Consider the following 13,961-nt stretch of genomic DNA (forward strand, 5'->3'; position numbering starts at 1 on the left):
GGGATCAGTTTTCTAAGCCAGCTGAAAAGCAAACCTGTTTGTAAGACAAAAGGTCTTGAGGGGATCTGGATGATAATGCAGCTTCTCATGGTATGTTGGAAGGCAAGGCCCTGTTGGGAGTGGGTCCGGAGGAGAGATGCTCAGATGTTCAGAGGGCTGGAGCACCTCTCCTGTGAGGTCAGAGTGAGACACTTTGAGTAGTTCAGCCTGGAGAAGACAAGGTTCCAGAGTGACCTTTTTGCAGCACCTTCCAGCACCTAAAGGGATCTTAAAGATGAGCAGAGGCTGTTTAGTAGGGCCTGTAGCGCAAGGGCTAAGGGTTTTAAATAAAAAGAATGTAGATTCAGACTAAATGTAAAGATGGAATGTTTTATGATGGGGGTGCTGAAACACTGGAATGGGTTGCCCAGACAAACTGTGGATGCCCAATGCTTGGAAACATTCAAGGCCAGTTTGGATAGGGTTCTGAGGATCTCGTTGGAGGGGTCCTTATCTCGGTCAAGATGTCCTTGCCCATGGCAGGGGAATTGGACTAGGTGACCTTTAAAGGTCCCCTCCAATCCAAACCATTTTGTGATTCTGTGAAAGTGGATGATGATATTGTTTTGGAAATTTTCAAAGTTCACACATCTTTATAATGAAACTACAATTCCATTGTACTAGAATTTTTTTTCAGATTATTACCACTGTCAAATGTCAGTGATTAAAAACAATAATCTTTATTAAAGCTTTAACTTTACTGCTGCACCTTTAAAGTAAATAGTTTAATTTCTCTATCTTAACTTGTTTCCTGTATTCAATTCCTTTGGCATGTATCAGTGCATTTCAAATTCCATTAAAATTGTGATTAAAAAAGAGTTGTTTTTTAAAACTCAAGAAGTAATTTAATAACTTTGAAGTGTAACTACAGTATCTCTTAATGATCAAGTAATCTTAATTTTTAAAAACACCAGTTGTCAAGTATTTTCTTATCTTCACTTACAATATCATGCAGAAGCCAAAGACAGTAAGTTAAACACATAGTTTGACATGTAAGTAAAACACTTCAAAATTTCAGCAAGGAAAGAGCTACAAAAACCTGTTCCTGATGTTGCTCATTACTTAGCGTGAAATTTTGCATCCCTTAGTATTTATTAAAATATTCCTTGTATGCAAGAGAATCAGAATCAAACTTCAGTATTTTTATTCTTTTGAGAAGTTCTTCCTCCCTCCCCTGGTATGGAAATAATTTTCTGAAACAATAGTGTGTGAGATAAAAACACAAAAGAAAGGGATCTCTACTTAAATCCAGTCCAAAAGAATTAACAGATTTTCTATATAGGTTTTCTGAACAAGGCCTAAGGAAGTTGAATATTACTGAGAGATCAGATACTTGTACTATTTTGAATAAAATTAAAAGCGACTGACAATACATACCTGTGAGTAATCTTTATTTTCTAGTACCTCTTGAATTCTTATTTGTGTAGGCCAATAAATACAGAAGGCAAGAAAGTGGAAATGGACTTTGAATGGAGTGCATTAAAGAGCTTGTTAGCCAGCTGTAAGCACAATAACCATCAACCAACACTGAGGTTTTAAATTTCTGTTTGCACTCACAAATTGCCCAAGTACTAATAACATCTAGCTCTTAAAGCTTAATGCTGAGCAGGCTTGATGTGGCTAAAACAGAAAGCAATGAGTTTTGTTAGAACATAATGAGAGACTGCTGTCTTTGATAGCCTTTAAATACAATGGCTACAGATCACCTTCACCTCTCAAAGGTGAAAATTGGAAGCATCATAATTATATGAGCATTATGAATAAATGCTTCAGAATACACTTAAGCTGAAAAATGATGCATAGAAAATTGATCATGTGGTTTACTAGTCTAAGAAAATACTAGTCCATTTGTTATTTATTACAGGGTTTGTATTGCTTGTAAACCTTTTCATTTATCTTTGCCTGGCTCTGCATTTTAGTGGGCTGAATAATTATCTATGAGGCGCCTTTTGGTTCAGAATCAGAAGAAATAACCCTTTCAAAAGGGAAAAGCCTGCATAGTCTCTACAAGAGTTATGCAAGGTGTTGAATAAATAGTGCAAACCATTTTAAATATTGTAGTAACTTAGTGTGAACCACTGTTTTCCTGTGATGACCAAACTATGAACTAGAAATAATATCTAAGATGTGTTTTCGGTAAGCAGACAGATGTTTGTACTAGGGAGGTGTTTGGTTTTGGATTGATAAGCTCAGTAGTCCAGTTTGTGACTAAGTCTGTGGACATGGGAAATCAAGAGTACAGGCCAGAACCAGAGGGGTGAGCAAGATCACCTCAAGAATGTTTAAGGGCCTGACTTCTGACTAGATTTATGTTGCGTAGTACTTAGTCATATCCAGATACCTGTGTGCATATGCACATAAACATAATTTTAATTTGCAAAGATCGCAAAATTTGTTTTTAGATAAAGGAAACATTTGTTTTCTCTATACCAAAAATATATGTATATATGTCTTAGATGTATTTTTGAGATATATGTAAGAAATATCTACATCTAATAATATATCTCTATGTAGTAGATATATATTAAAAAATGTATGAAACCTCACCTTTAAAATGTGTACTTAGAAGTGGAGATTGCTGTGGTGTATCTGAAAATACCAATCTGTCAAAATGGATGTATCTGTTGAAAAAGTGTAATTTGGAAAAATTCCTGGGACAATATTCTGAAAGAGTTTGGAAGCTGTGAAAATAATGTGTATTGCTCAGAGTTGTTTTGTGGCCAAGGACGGGGCAGAGGAGGTGGCAGGCCCTGAGGCAGCTATGTGGCGAAGTTACCCTTCTCCATCAGAGGCCTCCTGGAACTTAATGCAGAGATCTTTAGTGTTGATGGCTGGAAAATTCTGGCTGAGAAAAAATTTTAAAATCTTCTGCAGTGTTCTGCACATTAGTTTGACAGGCTTTGTGTGTGCTGGGTTTGTGTAAGGTTCCCTCTGAGTGTGACTGCTCTCCTGTTTCTTGCCTGTGCTGGCACTCAGTTAGATGGAAGGAAGAGCTCTTCCACACTGCAAAAGGCAGCACCAGCACCAAGGCCAGACTAATTTGGAAATGGTCTGCACTGTCTGCCTGTGCTGTGATTAAGTTCAGCTGGACGCTCATGAGTTTTTTTAGGTTTTTTATGAACCTTACAAAAAATCCCCATTTCATCCTAGGGAGAAGAAGCACTTCTACAAGGGCTTGAGACACCTGAACCTGGAGCCTGGTAGTTTTGGTTGAAGTTTGGTGCTGCAGAGCAATGTGATGTTGTCTTAGCTCTGTTCTGAAAATTATTAAAATGTGAATTATTTTAATCCTGACAGAATGGAAGAGGAAGAACACTGATAAGAAGCGTTATTAAATACTAAGAGGAAAAGCAGGGAATTAGAACTTGATGACTCGGTAAAATTGAGGATTATCCCATTCTGAAGATATGAGTTGTTTTCCACTGAGTGATGACTGCCATGAGAATGGAGAGCAAATTAACTTCTGGATACTGCTAGTTACACCTTGGCATCTCTTGTGTATATTGGTAAGTAAATAATTGCTGTGTTCTTCTGAACTTTGTATATCCTGGTTTGTGGAGTCTCTTGGCACTTGGTAGAAGTTGCTGAACAAAGTGACCTAGAGAAGGAGGATCAAAGTGCTACCAAACTGAAAAAAGAAGATGGTCTAAGTATGGGTAAGCTTGAAAATGCCATAGGCAAGATTTTGGTCTAAACAAAAAAAAGACTCAATTAAAAAAACCCCAAATGATAAAAATACTCTCAAAGCAACAGAGAAAACCATAAAAACAAAATAAATAAAACAACATACCAAAAAACCAAACCAACCAACCAGAAACTACCAAAGAAACCTCAAAAAGAAACCCTTCAGGCATTCTTCTATGATGAAATTTGGCCTATGGCTTTTTAGGGGCAATTCCAATCTAGTATTGCATACCATTTTGTGCTGCTAAACGTCTTTTTTGGCTTCCTTAGTGCCCCAGTCTAACTCATGCATGAGTGTGTCAATGCTTGTACTGGCCTAGCATAGAGCAAAGAGTAAATCAGGAAAGCATTAATGCATGTAGGGTTAGAGCTAGAGAAACCACAGAGGACCAGGAGAAGTTGTAACAAGTAATGAAAACAGACCAGATTTTTTTTGTCTTGACATATGGCTCTCTGATGTGGCAGCTCTGGGGATTTCTATACACAGAACTGCATCTTTGATTGTAGATATAGACTTCTGGGAAATAAGATTGAATGCATTGTTATTACTGTTATTATTCCTCATGGAAGAAGAAGTATTATGGTCTTATTTTTATTATTATCTTAGTTAGAAATAAAATGATGCTGGGCAATATGCCTGACTCAACATGTAATTTTCCTTTCTTCTGAAAAGGAACCGGGTTTGCATATTACCTCTGTGTTTGAACTATAGAGAGTAATATAGATGAAAATCTACTAGGTGTAGTAGAAAAAAGTATTGACTCTACTGCTTTATACAGAAAAGACTGGGAGCAACACAGCTTCAAATTCAAATATTAGAGAAGAAAAACGGGATTGAAGAAAACTTTTCCAAAATATATATTGAAATTTATTGTGCCTATTGTATTGAGTAATTATATCCAAAAGAAAATATCAATGAGGCAGAAACAAATCACCAGACAGGGAGGTAAATACTAGTATAATGAGGAAAACTAAGAAAATAAACTATTTTCAGTTTGCTTAAATACCTTTTGAGTTTTCGTGCAATATTCAAGACTTGTTACCTTATTATCTTATCATAATGATCTAAGTAGTTGCAATATGTGTTCTAAGCCAGAACCATATATTCAAAATATGCATTTTTATTTTCTCTACTGTTACTGCTCTTTGGTGAAGTCACATGGTCATTACCTCTGAATGCAGTAAAAACTCTGCATGATGCAAGAGACATCAGTTTGGGTTTTGTTGAGAATGGTCAGTGCTCTGGTGGTTTTGAGAAGTCAAGTCAGTTTTTTTAGTCAAAGTAAAATCTGTTTGAAAAATGAGCATATTTTATGTTAACTCACCTTTGTAAACAAAGTGAAAGTAAAGGAGGCATATTTTTGCTTACTCAGTTTGGAAATGGTGACATTTACTGCACTGAGATGCATGGATTGGTAATCTTAATAAGATCTTTGTCAGGTAAACTAGAGTTGACGAAAAATCCCTCACACACGCACAAAAAAAATCCTCCTGGCCTTGAAAGGCACCTGTAGATCTAAAACAAACAAAAGATCAAAAGGATGAAGCAGAGCAGAAGGCTGAAGAAAGCGCTCTGAAAAGCAAAAAAAATAGAATACTTACCTGAGAAGGCAGGGATTTGAAATGTAGAGAGTCATTGTAATGTGATTTAGTTAGATACACAAAAATGAAAATGTAAGAAAAAATAATTTTGTACTTTGGACAAATGCACAGAGATGTTAGAATAATATTAAAAAGACAAAAAGAAGCTGTCTGACACTAAAAGCTCCTGGGCATTTGCGGAAGAGGAGTTGGGGACCATTTACGTATTTGATGAAGCTGTGCATAGAACAACTGAATATAATCCTGTGCATTGTAATCTCAGCTACATTTGACATTTTATTGTGCCTGTAAAATGGCTTTCATTACAGTGATCTAGTCTTGGGACTTTGCCAGAACAAAGTGGATTTCTGTTGAGATGTTTTAAAAAATAAATTTATGTTAATTTGAAGTTTGGGCCATAAAGGACATGAAAAAAGTTAATGATATGGTTATATTCTTCTGAGACGAATTTTTAATCCTACTGAGGTAATTCCAGCCCCACCCTTTCCAAGGTGTTATGAGTTTTTCTTCTTTGAACTTCTTAATCTGTGATTTGTGTCTTTGTTTTAATCATGCTTGCCATGCAAATAACACCCTGCTATGCAAGTTTATCTAGAAGTTTATGAAATGAAACTTTGTGTGTATATGTGTTTTACTGTGCTACCTCTAAGGGCCTCAGTGATGGTCTGATGGTGATTGCCGTGTGTTTGAGGGGACTCCCATGAAAAAAATCAGCAGTTATTAGACTGATTCCTTGTTGCTGAAAATAGTCTTCCTCTCTATAGTTCATGACAAGAGAATCACTATTCACCTAGTGTGGGCCAAATTTACTTCTGCTTTTCTGTTTCTTTGGGCCGTTAACTACCATGTAATATGTTGTGCTTTTTTTCCAAAAGATGTAGCCCAGTTTTCCTTGCTGAGTGAGTTTATGATATAGAAGACATCAGATTTAGGCATGAGAAACATTCCATAATGACTGCTGTGTAGATCATGAAGAAGATCTGGCAAAAGAAGAATCTTCTACAAGATTAGTTTCTCACAGATGACTGTGAAAAAAAATGCATGAAATAATAGTGTGTCGTTTCTGTTCAGGAGCTCACAGTGGCTTCATGAATATCATAAATGCAGAAGTGTCACTGTCCTGTAGATGTTTGGGCTGAATTCTTCCACAGCCTTGCATGGCCTCAAGATGTGGATGTAGTGTCCGAGGGTCGGTTTGCTTTTTAAATATGTTTTGTTTTTTTCACAGGATGTGTTTGTCATGACTTATAGATTCCTGAAATTGTCTTCACAGAATGGGTTGGTTTGGAAGGGACTACAGTGCTCAAGCAGGGTCACCTCAGACCGTGTGGCACAGGATTGCATCCCGATGGTTCTGGAATATCTGCAGTGAGGGAGAGTCCACAGACTCTCTGGACAATCCTGTTCCAGTGTGCAGTCACTTGCACAGTAATGAAGTTCCTCCTCATGTTCAGCTGGAACTTCCTGTGCATCAGTTCCTGTGTGCTTTTCTAGTCCTCTAGCTTGGCAGCTCTGAGAAGAGCCCAGCTCCATCCTCCCTCTGAGTCTACTGTGCTTGGTCAGTAGCCTGTGTTTTTGGTAAAATGCTATTGCTTGCCTGCTTATATGAATTTGGCATTGGTTTAAGAGCACCTAGATTGTGTGTTCAGTGCTGGAAGCTAAAACTGTGAATTTTTGATTACCTTTACCTGGTTTTTACAGCAATTAACTTATTGCTTGTTTGGAAGCTGAGATGATTCCAAGTAGCTTTTATTTGCAAGCTTTAGTGATTTTTTTCCTTTAATTTCCTGCTTTTCTTCTATAATTCAGAATGCTTTCCATCATTTTGCAACATGCTGCCATCCAGGTGGTTAGATTTAATAGTCCTTTCATGACTTCTTTTTTTTTCAAGCAATTTCTTGTTTATAGCCCTTGGAATCCCAAATGGAATGAAGATGGTGTTTAAAGACTACAACAGCAATGGAAATCCCATCTCTCTGAAGACAGAATACAGTACACTTGCTGTTTCACTTAGATGTGATATAGCAGCAGCATTTGGGTCTGTAGCAGCTGCTGACTTTCATTATGTTGCAAGAAGCAACCTATTCTCCTGTTAGAGCACAGCTTCAGTCCGAGAGAGGGTTCATAGCAGGGGGCTGAGAGGTGACTGAATTATTCAGGGTTGCTCAGCAGGTCAGAGGGTATGAGAAGAATCCTGACACTGCTGGGAAGATGAGCCTTTGAAAAATTTACTTCCCTTAGAAGCTACACTACTCTGTTCTTTGATTTTTGGTGAGCTTTCATTTCAATAGGGCTAAGATATAACCCATCATATTTACAAAAGAGGCATTATGATATAGTTCTGAAGTGCCTGTCACTGTGATATTTTGGTTCCCACATAGCTGATTCACTGGGATTTGCTCTCTGTTACGAGTGGCAATGACATTATTCATACTCTGCTTGTTCGTAAGCGCTGAATTCTCAAAGGATGCTTTCTTTAAGTGATACCAGCAAGCTGCAGTTACGGCTTTCAAAGTATTTGTGAGTTGAATTCTTTCAGCTTGAGCTGGCGGCTTTCTCATGACACCAGAATCTCTAGCTCTGTCAGCCATAGCAGCCCCTTGTCAAGAAAGAGATCTTCATTTCATCACCTTTATCCTTGAGAGGGCAATCATGGAGAAAAACTAGTGGTTTCTGCTCATGAACTGGAGGAGATTTTAAGCAATTTGGGGAAGAGTGCAGAGAAAGAAACCATTCTGACCTTTATCTCCACTACCCATCAGGGTTCAGCTTTTCTCTCTTCCCATTCTTTCTCATGGATACCAGGTCTTGAAAGGGCTGTCTCTTAAGCAGATGGACAGAAAAAAGTTCCTTCAGACAACTTTTACTTATATCTCAGCAAAAATGTCCAACATTGTACTGTTAGAAATCTGTAGACTCAAAAAGTATTGTTATTAAAATGAAATGTTATTAAGAGATGTCATGAAAGCAAGTACAAATGGTAGTCATAAGGTTAAAGTTAAATTTATGGACATTTGAATATACCACCTCTGCATATGTAAGTGTAATTGCATGTTGCAATGTAGTATTAATGTCATTCAAAATTCAGCAGTAAAATTCATTGCACCGTGTTCTTTTTAACATTTTTCCAATATGTGATGTGTCTAGAATATTTGCACTTTCTTAACCACTTCCTAGAACACATAAATCATAGAATCATAGAATTCCTGGGTTGGAAGGGACCTTAAGGATTAAGAATACTTAAGGATTTTAATCCCCTACCATGGGCAGGGACACCACTATTCCAGGTTGCTCAGAGCTCCAACAAACCTGGCCTTGAACACTTAAAGGGATTAGGGCATCCAGAACTTCTCTTAGGCCACCTGTTCCAGTGCCTCACCTCCTGAACAACTTTTTCCCAAAATCCAAACCTGCTCTCTTTCAGTTTGAAGCCATTCCCTCTTGTCCTGTCATGTGGGATCTCAGCACCTCAGGACTGAGGTGCCGAGTCACCGAGACCACCCTTGGGGGGCTCGGGAGTCCTGGAATGTTGCCAGAAGTGTCTGGTGGCTGGACTTTGATCCTACACGGGAGACGACACCTGTATGAGGATAGGAGGATTTCACCGGGGTGAATGGTGAAGGGATTAGTTAATTAGAGGGTGAGACACAGGGTTTAGGATTTCTGTACAGGGGGGTTTAGAGAAGTAAGATGGAGGAATTGGGGCGTGTCCTGTCCTTCTTCTTCTTCTTCTTCTCCTCCATCTTCTGTGGTGATGGTGGCACTTTGGGATTGGTCATTACTGAAAGTGCACCGGACAACAAGAATAAAAGGTATTGGGGAAAAATGATAAATATTGTACACGTAACAATGGGTATAAAGATAGGTGACTGTCCGGAGGGCGAGACAGTGTGCTCATGGCTGGCTGCTGAGCAGACCTCTGTCGGGCCGAAAGAAAATCTTTTAGATAAACAATTAATAAACATAAAGACCGAAAGAAGAACTGAAGCCTCTTCTCGTCCTTTGATACGCGGGCTGCCCCAAGGCCACTCCGGGCCCTTCCAGGCCCTCCAAACAGCCGAAAACCGGACACTGTCACTGCAGGCCCTTGTAAATAGTCTGTCTCCATCTTTCTTGCAGGCACCCTTCAGGTACTGGGAGGCTGCAGTGAGGTCACTTTTAAGCCTTTTTTTTCAAGGTGAACAAACCAAATTCTCTCAGCCTTTTCTCAGAGGAGACAAGCTGCATCCTTCTGGTCAACTTGGGGCCTTCCTCTGGACTTGCTCCAACAGGCCAGCGTCCTTCCTGTGCTGGGGATCCCAGGGCTGGATGCAGTACTGCAGATGTGGGCTCATCAGAGTGAGGCAGAGGGGAGAATGCTCTTCCTTGCCTGGCTGGCCACACTGCTTTGGATGCAGCCCAGGACCTGATCGGCCTTCTGAGCTGCAAGTGCACATTGCTGGTTGATGTCTTTCAGGAAGCTTTCAGAAAGTGGAAGCAAAGACAGGTGTCCTGGGGGGAATACAGTGAAATGATATGGGCAACTAGGGACAAGGTTAGGGAAGCCAAGGCTCAGTTAGAATTGAGTCTGGCCAGGGATGTAATGGTAAGTGGAAGGGCTTTTATAGTTATGTTGCAAGCAAAAGAAAGTCTAGGGATAACATCCTAAGGATAATTTCCTTCCTCTCCAGAAGGAAATGGGGGGACCTGGACAAAGAGAAGGCTGAGATCCTTAATGGCTCTGTGCCTCGGTCTTCAATGGCAAATGCTCCAGCCACATCACCCAAGTGCTTCTCAGCAGGGCTGCTCTCAATCTGTTCACCCCAGAGCCTGTGTTGGTACCAGGGGCTGCCGTAACCCGGGTGCAGAGCCTTACCCTATGAACTGCTAAAGCTCATGAAATTGCCATGGGCCCAATTCTTGAGCATCTCCTTGTGGGTGGTGTCCCATCCGTCAGGAGTGTCATCTGCGCTCCTCAGAGCTCGGTGTCATCTGCAGATTTTCTTACAGTGCATTTGATCCCTTCATCTTTGTCAGTATTGAAGATGTTAAATGCCACTGGTCCCAGTTTGGACCCCTGAGGGACATCACTTGTCACTGGTGTCCAATGAGACCTGGCAAGAACAGTTGACAGAGTTGACTGCGTTTATAAATATTGATGCACTTTATCTAGTATGTTATAAAGCATTCTATTCATAGATTTTATCAAATTTTTAAGGGTATAAGTTGACTTGGAAATTAACTTTATAAATCAGAACAAAGCTGTTTTCTCAAACTGTGATTTTTGTTTGTTTCAGGTTTTATTTTTATAATTCTACTGAAATGCCAATGTTTTAAGGAAATTAAATAAGAATTGAAACCTATCCTGAACTACGGCTAGAATTCAGCAGTACAGTACTGTAGGAATAATCTCTTCCAGGTCTTATAAGTAACAAGTGTTCAATAACACTTCCAGGTCTTCTAAGTAACAACCTTCAAATCTAATTAATCATCACAACAATAACTGAAAAGCAATCTTTTTTCAGAAGTTCTCTATAGTTTTTAATAGTTCTGAAGTTATTTTATTACATTTTTATATTGAACAGGGACTGTAGATGATAGACTGTGCTATCATTTTTATCACCAACCTTAGCTCACTAAGAGTTCTCTCCCTGAGGAATTAAATGGATGAATTTTTAAAGATTACTTTCACCACTGTTACCAAGGTACCTGACTCCTTTACACTTGCTGACTGGACCTGCAAGTGCCAGTATTTCCCCTCCTGCTGTTGCTGTGCAGGTGTTGGTTCAGCATTGTTAGACATTATTGTTTGAAAGATAATAGCCCAATATGTTAAAGTCAAGGTATGATCTGGATTATTTTTTTGAACTTCACTTATGATTTTACGAGTCACTTTTGCAGGGGCAGAAAATGGAATTTTCCATTTTTGTGGATGCATCATTCATTACCCCTTGTTATCGCTGGCAAATAAGGCAGTGTTTAATTTGAAGTGTACATTATTTAACCTTGTCCTTTTTTCATGGAGGCATGTATGTGATTTCTTAACTAGACATTAGTACTGATCAAAGTGTCTGAGAACAGTTTAACCATTGTGCCCCCACTCTAATCAATCCTGTGACAACTTTTACTACTTGTCTGGCAAATTTTATCGTCATTTTCGCAGACACTGGCATTTATTTGGTATTTATTCAGAATGGAGGATAGTGAATCACAATTTATATAAAATATTGTGAATGGCACTAAATTCAAATAAGTAGGAACAATAACTCTAATATACTATTCATGTTGAGCCAGAAAAAAAGCAACTGCTTCAGTTAGAGACACTTGGTCCTTTATCTATAGCATAAGTCACACCCCAATAGGTTCAGTCTCTCAATTCTTGGACAAGAATTTACTTCAGGAAGGTGCCAGCTTGACTGTTCTTATTTTTGCAGGTGAACATGTTTGTATAGGTTGTTCTGAATGTTTTCTAAACCCTGTGATCTCACATGGTCAAAAAGTAAATAGTGAAGAGCAAACCTTTTCTGGTCTCTTAACAAAAAGTTTCCCTTTTATTCGTGAAAAGGAGAAGATAAGTACTCACAATTTTTCAAAAAAAGCTCAGTCTTTCAATAAACATGACTTCACTATTCTAAGCCTTTTTCTCATCAGAAGAGAAAAATCCTGTCCCATCAGCCTTATTTCAGACAGTTTGCAATCTAGAAGAGTGAGCCTGATTTCCTGAACCCTTAGACATAGGTCATGAATCATGATACAAAATTTTTTGTGCACGTTTTACCTCTGATTCAGCTGCAGGGGGCAGTTCAACACTATTAAAAATAGTTAGCAGTTAAGCCAATTATAATTAAGGAGCAAAGAAAAATAATATAGAAAATAAAATGCTTTTCATAAGGAAAGATGTGAGAAGCTTTGTTTTCATGGGTGATTCCACAATGTTTCCTAAGGACCCATTTTGTGTTCTGAGATGGCTTCAAGCAAGCAGCAAGATTGAAGATCACTGTGAGATTTAAATGCCAAAATGCTACCAAAACTAATTTTGTCTTTTTTTTTTTTTTTTTTTTTTTTTTTTTTTTAGGACCAGACCTGATTGCTTTCAAATGGTTCAGGAGTACATCTGAAATGCTTATACCCAAACACATGCAGCATGAGAAACAGGATGAACTGGAAGGTTTGGTCAGTTCCCAGAACTATGGCATCATCAGCACTGATGAGACTTGGTGGAATATCCCAGGATGGAGAGCAGGGATGGAGGGCTGCAGGCTGGGCAGGTGAGCTGGGGAGTGGCGCTGTGTGCTCAGGAGAAGTTTGGCTGAATAGCCTTTGCAGTTAGTGATGGTGTGGGTGCGTGTCCTGCTAACATGCATGCTGAAGGTGTTAGGAAACACAGCCCAAGCAAATTATTTCCTTTTTTAGTTCAGAGCATTGAAACAGGAGTGATAGGATCACAGACACATAGGACAGTAACTTTTGTCATGATCCATGTTTTCAAACTCCACTGCAGTGTATATCAGCATCTACACTGGCAGTGTAACCAGGAACAGTGTGGAATTTTCATGTGTTTCTGTGCTTGAAAAACGTTTTAGTAGTAAAATAAAGGGTTGCTGAGAGTGAGTCCATCACAAGCTCTCTTTCCTGTTGTTCCCTTTAAGACTCTGCATGGTGCTCAGCTGACACCACCCTATTCTTCACAGGCCTTTTTGGAACCAGAGTCTGAACAGAAATCTATGTTTTGCAAATACAGGGTGCTTTCAGGAAGAAGTGTAACTTCACAGTAAAACAGTTAAATTATTTGCTAAAGATACAATCATAGTGAAATAAATTCAGCAGCTGAGGATTCTACTGTAACACTTGTTTGCTACTTGCAGTTGGCATCAGTAGACTTGACCATATCTTTAAACTATGACTGCATGACAGCAGAAACATAGTTCTATGAAAAGATGACCTGAAGTTGAATTGATTCAAAATGTTGTATATGTTATTCCCCTGTGGTTCTCATTGAACTAAAATGAAAACTTCTTAAAAATGACACACTGTTTAGAGCCTCAGCACGTATCTAAATTGAGTGTGATCCTAAGCTATTTATGATTAATGTAAGTAGCTTTTCTGTCTTTGAAGGCTATGAATTGTCTTCTTAATCTTCTTGGTGTAATTTGAAATAACTCCTTCTATTGGAAATATCAAAACTGAGTCTGAAGCTTTCAGGCAGTGGCCATCCCATAGCTGGGGCCATACAAAAATCCATAAAGTGAAGAAACATTGATTTAAAAGCCAGTTTTTATTGTTATGTGTAGAAGAGCATTAGTATCTTTTCAACATGACATCTGAGAGCCTAAGCTAGCTGGTGTAAATGAACTGAAAATGTAACAGACACCCTTAGTATTTCTAGTAATCAAACAGTTTATTATAGCAAGCTAAGTGAGCTGTTGATAAACTTGAATTTAGTATTTGTTTTCATCCTATGTGGAATAAGTTCGTTATTGCTTGAATTGTACCAATAGAAGAAAATCACAATACTCTCATGAAATGTAAGAGAGACAGATGGAAATAATTTATCTATAGAAAGTAAATAAAGCAATTTCTTGGACTACAGGACACCTAATTTGGAATTTTGTTACTTAAAACCAAAAAACGATATTTAAAATGACAAAATCATATTC

This window comes from Zonotrichia leucophrys, chromosome 4 (assembly GCF_028769735.1).
Source record: "Zonotrichia leucophrys gambelii isolate GWCS_2022_RI chromosome 4, RI_Zleu_2.0, whole genome shotgun sequence".
Classification (NCBI taxonomy): domain Eukaryota; kingdom Metazoa; phylum Chordata; class Aves; order Passeriformes; family Passerellidae; genus Zonotrichia; species Zonotrichia leucophrys.